Genomic DNA, 9,994 nt, shown 5'->3' with positions numbered 1-9,994 from the left:
GTGCGACAATATGAATGATCATATAGAAAATTTAACACATTGGTATTAATAAAAGGCTTACTTTGAAAAGAAAGTTGATGATGAAAATTATCTGAATGTCTGTAAGAGTGATTAATTGAATGGAATGTCAGAATGGAAACATTTGATTCAGGAATAGGTGAAAGACTACAAAAATTTAAACTACTAACATCATCTTTGATAGAAGAATTATTGGAAGGAGGATTGCAATGACTGTTAAAAACATTAAAAAGTAGTGGTGGCAAAGGAACTATTTTAGAATTAAGGCGAATTTTTCTTGTTATAGAGAAATATGACCTTCACAGACATGATTAATATTACAAATTGAACATCACTATAATATGAATTGAAACATGAAGGATGGCTACAAATTTTGACACAGTAACCAGACAAAGGCTGAGAACTCATGACTGAATTTTATAAAATTATAAAACAAAATCTATATTCTAATAAGACTACCTAATTCCCATTATTAAGTAATGGGAGGTATCGTAATAAATAAATTTTGCTGTACTTAGCATGTCATGTCGAATGTTATCTGTTATATGTGGAAGAGGAGGAAACATTCGTTGATAAAGCTTTCAAAAACATTTATTTTAGAAATAAATGTATATAAAATAATATTAAAACATTAAACTACTTTAATATATTTTATAACAAGCATAGATATATCATTTTATTTGCTCACTCACTCACTTTGTTGTTGATGTTTGATTTTCCCTTAAATTAAAATTAAATACACGTATCAATTACATGACATTCCTCCAAACCGCCGAATTCTACACTGTACACATGTGATACTTACGTACATAACTTGCACTTAAATGTTTTGAAAGAAAAAAAAAATACATAATTAAAATTTTTCTTAATATCTTTATTCGCATAACTTTAGGGGTACAAACAAGTACAGTACAACATAACAATAATTTATTTATCAACCAACTGAATTATTTGTATTTAAAATACAATATCCATATCACTGTCATAATTCATTTCAGTATTGTCCTCCACCTCCACGATTAAATTCTTTATCTTCTCTCTTTGAGGTTCATTGAAATATCTCAATATGGGATTTATGTCAATTTTAGCTAGCGGTATGCTTACTCTTATACTTATTTCTTGGTTGATTGCACTACTAGAGTCTTTAGGGCTTGGAAAAATTCTATCTGGAAGAGTTGGTGGTGGCCGATATACATCAGGAGAAAACATTTTTGAAAAATAATATTGTTCCGGCATATTCGGAGTCGATACTAATCCACCTTCAGGTGGAATCTCGGATTCTTCAATATCTGGTGAAAACATCCCTTTTGACTTAACAAATTCTTGTTGAGGTACTTCTGAAGCAGGAGCTACAATGTTGTCTGTACAACTGTCATTAATTGTCATTAGATTAGAGGTGATGTCCTGAAATGGTGCGCCCATATTTATGTTTTGATCTTCTTGAGATGATTGCTGCTTTCTGAATTTTGCAGTGATATCATCATCACCAGGAGATAACATGTTCCTCTTTCTTTTTATTTGTCCCATATTCAGTCCAGCGTTTGGAACTAATTTATCAGGATTGAACCCACATAAAGGCTTGATAATAACGGATTCTTCAATATCCGGTGAAAACAGTCCTTCTGATTTAATATGCCCTACTTGTGGTATTACAGAAATAGGACTTACCATATTACTTGAATGTGGTATTACAGACATAGGATTTACAATATTACTTGTATAATCGTCACAGCTAGGAAGGAAGCTATCAGACGAAGATGCTTCTGCTATACTTGTGTATTGATTGTCCTGGGACATAGGATTTACAATATTACTTGTATAATCCTCGGAGTCAGGAAGTAAGCTAACAGATGAAGCTGCTTCTATTATACTTGTGTATTGATTGTCCTGGGACAACATGTAAATATCTCTTTGTTGGATCTGATTAGGTTGCTCAGACGTATTCATCCTTGCCAGCACATTATCATGAGCCCCTTCAGGAACTTCTAAGCCCGTTATAAATTTATCCTTATTAATCAAGTCGCACTCCAACATAGAATTCATCGCTTCTTCCGTTGTTATATCTTGTATAGTATTAGCTTCTTGGATACCGACATCTGCTTCAATTAGATTCTCTTGTACTGATATCAATTCTTGTGGTACGCTGGCGGCTTCAGATTGGGAACTATTGGTGCGGTGCTTACTTAATGTATCTGTTAAAATGTTTTCATTTATTTCCGGTATACTAAATGTCATGTCTTTGGAAGATATCTTTTTGCCATCCAAGGCAAGTTCTAGCACTTGTTTCTTAATGTAACCTCTTGGTTTGGTGCAGTCTTTGTGGTTTTCGGCCAGAAGTCTAAAATCTTTGGTCCTGGCAACCAGCTCTTCAGCCTGAATAGTGTCATCTAACAGTGAATGCCAAGGGAGACCATTAGAAGGAGTTGGTAATTGATAATTTAACCAATAACAAGCCACATTTATACACACACAAGCGACGAACTTTGGTTGATACTCCAGACAAAAAGTAGTCAATTGGAGACTCTTGGTAGCCAAAATAAAAGCAGCATGCGCCACATGTTTTGGCACTTTCATCGCGTAGCACGCTGTGACAACGTGCATGTGAGGATGTTCGACCATCAGATCAAATCCAAGTGTTTGTAACAGCACAGTCTCCGTCAACAGCAAATCCTTGCACTGATTAACAAAATGAGTACTATCGGGCGGTATAATCACATGGCGCACATGGTTCAAAGCCTTGATCACGCACTTCATTCTTCTGTGATTTTCTTCGGTTTTGGCTGCCAAATATACGGCAGCGGGTGCGACTTCGTGCCATCGGAACAGGTTCATTGGATGTAGAAACGGTGCATGTAAACTATGGCAGTATTAATCGTTATCGAACTGAGACGCAAATTCGTGCCCATCTCATAGATTACAGATGCGGCTTTTTGCCTGATGAATGTCTCCTTATTCTGGTCGTAGCCAGATTTTTGAGCTGCCGTGTTCTTGATTTGGTCCCTAGTGAAAGTCCACCTCTCGTCTTCCATTGTGTTTAAGTTTGTGATTATATTCTGGTGAACTGGATTTTTATATGAAGTTGTTCAGGTACGACGAATGTGATTAACACATGCATTTGGGGTGTGATGATCAAATGTATAATGTTTTCTTAAATAATAATAAATTATTTTACCTGGACTTTAATTCATATTGGATTGTAGTGTTATTTTTAATAATTGTTTAAATATCACAGAAAAAAGATTATTTCGTAACTATTTTAATACAGGTAGTGCAAATTTAAACTTCCAGTATGATATTTGAGTACGTAATAAAATGCCTAAAAAATTATATCCTGTTATTGGAATTAATTTATTATGGAACTGGATTAGAAAACATTTATTTATATTTTATAAATCGATTATTATATATTTGATAAAAATTGACATTGTAGTGAAATAACTAGATTTTTTTAATAACAACACGTGCCTCAAAAGAGTCTCAGTTAATTTTTTAGTAAGTTTTTTTGAAAATATCTTATTTAATTATAATTACGTGCATATATTCTTTTGAAATTTAAAAATTATTGACAATGGAACATCGTAATTATTACAATTTTAAACTAAAAATATCAATTTGAATATCTTTTGTTTTATATTTAATAAGCCACATCAACTGAAAAAAATATATTTTGTTTTTGAGTTTTTATTTATAAATCTTCAATAAAAAAATTCACAAAAAAAAAGATTAATAAAAAATGGACTTGGATTATATTGTTTAAGTTCCTAGTATTATCTCAACATTTTTTGGGGGCATCGCAAGAAATTTAATTTTTAACGACCAGTCTAATAATTAATTAATTTTAACTAGGGTTTTGGACGATTCAAAGTTTAATATTTTCGGAAATGGGCACTTTATTCATTGCCATAAAATAGCAAACTTTATCTATACATCTATACATATAAATAAAATTGGTGTGTCTGTTTATAATATTGAAATAACCAAAATAACATTTTTTACAATTTTTGTCTCTCTGTCTCTATCTGTTTGTTCTTTTATTTTAGAAAAATAAAGTAATGTTGCAATGTCCAAGTACTGTCCAGTACCACGCACATGCCACCACTGGGCCGTCACGTCGGGCGTCTCTCACCACTTCTCCCACCAACGATTGATTGATAGTTTGATTTGATTCTTCTTATCTTATCTTATCTTATCTTAATTCAAAATATTTTGTTACATTTTTACTACTTTTCTTTTTTACCTTTAAGTAATAATTATAAATAATTATAAATTAAGTACATTTGTGTTCAGTGTTCAGATTTGCATTGAAATTGATAAATTATTTATAGGTTATTTTATTTAGTTTGTAACGTAGATGTTGTCTGTTGCGGCGTCTCCCTTTGTTAAATTCCCTATACAAACGCCGCCGACGACTTGGAGCAAATTTAAAAAACTACGCAATCAATCTATTTCAAATTTTGGGTGTGGATTAACAAATGTTTGATCTTTGACAAGACATAGTTTTAAAGTCGTAATATTATTTAATAACAAAGTTATTGATGGTCAAACTTAGGTCATTTTCTACCAATTTTATACAGCAAATAAAAATAAAGAATATTTTGGTAAATGAAATATGGCATGTCAAAACTTAAAAACTTAAAATAATATATATTTTTTTAAAAATTTATGTGATGTAAATATATATTTTAATCTCATTATTTAAATAGTTATCAAATTATTAAAATAGTAAATTTTTAACCCGGAAATCTAAACAGGAAATTCGGCTTATTGTTCAATATAATATAATACAATACAATTTTCATTATCTGATAAATTAAAATCAAAACACTTTTTATATACAATATTTTTTGATGTTGTATAATTACAGTAAACTAATGCGTAAACTTTGTAATTTGAATGGAATTTATAGGAATTTAACGTAGTGAAACAAATTATTTTAAAAATTAATATTTTATTAAATTGACATTTTTTTGACCTCTTTTTCTGCGCTTCTCTAATGTAGGGTGGATCAAAACATTTTAAATTTCACCCTCTTCTATTTAATAGTATCTCTTGTCCTAGACAATTAAAATAGAATCTTTCTAATTTCGAAAGCATTTTGTTAGTCCAAAAATTCGTCTTTATGAATTAGTTCAACGAGAAGTTAATTTTTTGGACCTGAATATATAATAAATTAGCATAGATTAGTTTCAATAATATTTAATTGATCTTATATCTGAAAGTAATATTCTATAAGTTTTATATTATAATAGTCTCATAAGAACACTTGACTTCCACAATTTCGTCTTCAGAAATAATTCCTGAAAATATAAAAATTTAATTATAAAAATACACAATATAATTTATAAATATCCATGAAGAACATTTATAAACAAACCAGCAGGCTTTACAATTTTATTGCATTCTTCTTCAAATTTTTTTATTGCTACCGAATCATTAATTTTCCTGTAATTCGTAGCTTCTGTAGAAAAATTACTAATTTTTTAAACTATATTGACACAAGATTTTTTTAATTTTAACATCTCCAAAATTAGAAGCAGTAAGCCGGTGCATTTATTAATAATAATAAGGGTTGTTAAATTGCCAATTGCTTTTTCATTTATTTAAATTGTTCTTTTTTAGTAATCTTGAATTGATCTAATATCTCATTTAAAATAAATTGTGAACATTGGGTAGATTCGTTATACTTTTCATCTCGTTCTAAAAGATTATCCACAATATATGATCCTATTTTCTTCAATTTCCTGTTTCTTGGTTCAAGTAAATGTAAATTTTGATTTTTTTCTTAGACCAAGAAGCGAATCTACACGTTTTTGGCATTTTCTAAAATTAATATTGCTTTTATTTTATTATTGTATACTATAATATATAATCGTACATTCTTCTTTGATTTTAAATTTCATATTAAAATTATGTGTCATTTGATTTTCCAATTTTATAAAGTCGAAGTTAATTTAACTACATAATACAAAATAGCTCAAAGACAAGTTATGTAACAACACGAAAAAATAATAGAAATAATTCAAGAATATTAATATTTTAGGTGAACCAATAATATGAACAAAAAAAAAACTATATATGTATTTAATAAAAAAAACGAACTATCATATTTATTTTGAATACACTAAAGTCGATTTGAAATGAACATAATACATTCTTCAAATAAATCAATCTTTATTCATAATTTCATGGGGAGAAAAACTAACAACAAACAACAATGATACAAATCCATCCAGATGCTTCCAATGGACAACCAAGGACACAAAAATATGAAAAAATTATTTAAACTCAAAGAATTGACAAGAAACCAATCTTTTAGGATTTCAACATTTATGGTCATCTTCAAGTGCAAGCTGACTAGCGAAGCACTTTGGCACGATATAGATGTGTCATCAGCAAATAGAATCAACTCATTTTCATCTGGAATTGGTATATCATTGATATAAATCAGGAAGAGTAGTGGGCCCAGGATTGACCCTTGGGGTACTCCATTTGTAACTGTAACTTCTCCCAACGTATGTTTGTTGATATCTATTTGTTAAATAACTAGTTATAAGATTAATAGTCGGTGTCACAACTTCATAGTACTCTTGGAGTTTGGAAATCAGTGCCCTATGGTTCACGCAGTCGAAGGCCTTACTGGTCACAAAAGGTCGATCCAACATACATTTTCTCCTCAAAGCCATTGATTAAATAATCAATAAGATTTATACAGGCTTTGGTGGTACTTTTGCCAACCCTAAATCCATATTGGTTTTTTATGAACAGATATTATTTTCAAAATATTTTGTGAGTTGTGATGTGGGTCTATAATTATTTATATTTTTTACATTCCCTTTCTTAAAAAATGCAATAACTTAATTTAAAACAGTCCGGGTATATGTTTTCCTTTATACAATAATTAAATAATTTACTCACAGGCGATATTATTAAGTTTTTGATATGTTTTAACAGTAAGACACTGATGTTGTATATGCCTCTACTTTGTTTGTTTTGTCAAACGCTTCCCTTACTTCAATAACTGTTACTTCAGTGAAGTTGAAACGTCCGGCGGTTATGACCGCATTATTTAGATATTCAGACACAGCTTGACGAAGTTTTGGCTGTGATCTCAAAATTTGATTTGCTTTGTTTGCAAAGAAATTATTAAACTCATCAGGTTATATATCGGGATGGAGAGTAGTTAAGTTTGAATTTCTTTGAGCGTTATCGATATCCTATGAAGCTTTTGCTTTATTACTAGCTTGTCGAATGAATATTGAATGGGCTAATTGTTTTTATTATAGTTTGTCTATACTTCGATCTACATTCTTGAAATACTACTTTCAATTCTGGCGTCTTCAATTTATTATTATAACAGTTCGTTGAGAAAGTGTAGATGCTCTCTCATATCTTTTAACTCCTGTGAAAACCACGACATATATTTTTTATTGTTTTTTGTATTGTTTTTCTTTCTGGAAAGTATGAATTTATGTGGTGAATTAAAATGTTTATAAAACTTGTAAACTGGTTGATAAAATTTGCTATTTATGAAGTAGTTTATGCAAAATTTTAAAAAAATATCATTTCCTAGATCAATTCTATCCTTAATTTTGTTTATAGGTTTTGAATATCTGTTTATTTTGGTTTCGTTTCTTGTTGAAAAATGATTTTATAAAATTAGTGTGGATTTGTAACATTTAGTAAAAAGTTTCTCTTCTTTTTCTCAGTCGGATATTTAGTTTTTTGATTTGTACCTAACACAATTATTGTTAATACAAGAAATATGCACCGATATGTTTGTATACAGTATCTTCACTTATGTAGAAAATATATTAGATTTGCATATACAGAGCTATGCATATAAGTTGCTCTATTTTCTGCAAATATATATATTTGCAATATTTTTAGATTTCATTTATTGTGATTATATTCTTCGTCATTTTTGTCTTAATAATGTTATACAAAACGAAATCAAGAAAACATCGACCCATTATCTTCAAGCGTGTATATGAGTACATAATAAACATAACCAATAGCAGTTGAAAAAAAAAAAATAGTGTAAACAAGCTAAAAATTAAAATCTATTGTAATAAAATTTTATCAAAATTAAGAAAACTTAAGAATAATCTTAAGAAATAATCCCAGGTATACTTTTTAATTAAAACCCCTAATCCATATTATTTATTAAATGTTTTCTTTTACCTATATGTTAGTACACACAAATAAATATTATATTGCATCAAATGAAATAGGTGTAATTCATCAAACCTTCTGTGAAGTGCGTCGTTTAAAGCAACCAACCAACTATTATAATGTCTGTCAAAATAATGTACGATTTAATCAGCGAATTCAAGTGTGTCGTATGTTTCGACTACATGAAACCGCCAATACAGATGTGCCTTAACGGCCACAGCTGCTGCAACTCCTGCTTTCGGCGCATGAACCAGTGTCCTGAATGTAGAGGCCAAAAGAGCGATTACAGGAACTTGAACCTGGAAAGGATATACAACAAACTCGTCTTCCCCTGTCGAAACGCAGACTACGGTTGCGACTTTGCGTCAAAGGGAGTGGACGTGGTAACACACGAGGGCAAATGCGTTTATGAATATATGCCATGTCCATTTGCTAAATATGGGTGCACATGGTCAGGAGTGTACAACACGATGGAGGATCACTTTAGAAACAATCATTATTTCAAATATGATATTCCAAACTGTTGTTATCTAAGGGGTTTCAATTGGGGTGCCAATACTTGGCATCAGCCGCTGAAGTTCGAGGGATTCCTGTTTGTATTTAGCGTAATAAAGGAACGAAGTCGTTATTGGTTTGGCGTTTACTCGATCATTAACACTGATGTTACGTATAATTATGAGTTGAAATTCATGGATTCTACGAACAGGACGATCCGTTTTAGAGGAATTTGTTCGAAAAGATGGACCACCGAAGATGACGTGAGCAATCTACAGAGTGCCCCTGGGATGTTAGTTAAGAGCTTCAGACAGGGTAACCTCGTTAAATACAAGATTGAGATATTTCGCCCTCCTTTATTAAATTAAATAATTATATTAATAATAAATGAAAAGAATTAAAAATGTAGTTATATTATTTTTTACCGATCCTATTTAACATTAATAACCATGTGATACTAAAGAGTACTAAGGGAGAAATTTTACTGAATGAGTATATTTTTGCATAATTTAACAACACGTCGACTATCTACAGCATTTTAGATAATTCCCCTGCCAATACCAGTTCACAATCAACTTCATTTGAAGTACTGTCTTGGTTCCACAATTAAATTTGTCACTGGTAGCTTAGATCAATCAGATCTGGATTTAATTAACACAAAATTTGAAAGAATATTTGGTTAGAACACCGTCATGGTTTTGATGAATTGTAAAAATAATATAGATATTTTTGAACTCAGTGAAATTATTTCAAAGAATCGTCATTTATGTTACTTTATTCGAAAGATTAACATCCAAGGTCACATAAAATTATTGAAAATTCAAAAAATAATTCCGATCAGACAAGGTCAATGTTTCTAAAAGTTCATATTCTCATCAAATTCTTTTATTTCCTTCTACAGACAATGTTATGATATTCCACCGACGAAATATTACTCTAATGATAAATATATTAAGAATTGCTAGCAAGGAATCAAAGTGTTTATTTGAACCAAAAATATACTTTCCAAATGTTCACATGTCACACCAGAAGACTAATCTAACAATATACGTCATACATCCAATCAGATACCAGTTCCAAACCAACGAAGTCTTAGTAGACGAAGTCACGTCTCTTAAAAAAGTCTGCACTGGAGTTAAAATCATCCCCTTGTGTATTATTTTCATAATAATAACCCCTGTGTCGTATTGACACATCCCCGCAGACCTAGAAGACATCCGTCTACTCAAGATTCACTACTCTTTTTGAGTCATAACAACAGTAATATTAATAATAGCTGTACTACTTAAAAAAAGGAGTCAACCATCTT

The sequence above is a fragment of the Aethina tumida genome, chromosome 6, assembly GCF_024364675.1.
Source record: "Aethina tumida isolate Nest 87 chromosome 6, icAetTumi1.1, whole genome shotgun sequence".
NCBI classification, from domain to species: Eukaryota; Metazoa; Arthropoda; class Insecta; order Coleoptera; family Nitidulidae; genus Aethina; species Aethina tumida.
Note: the sequence above shows the minus strand (reverse complement) of the source record.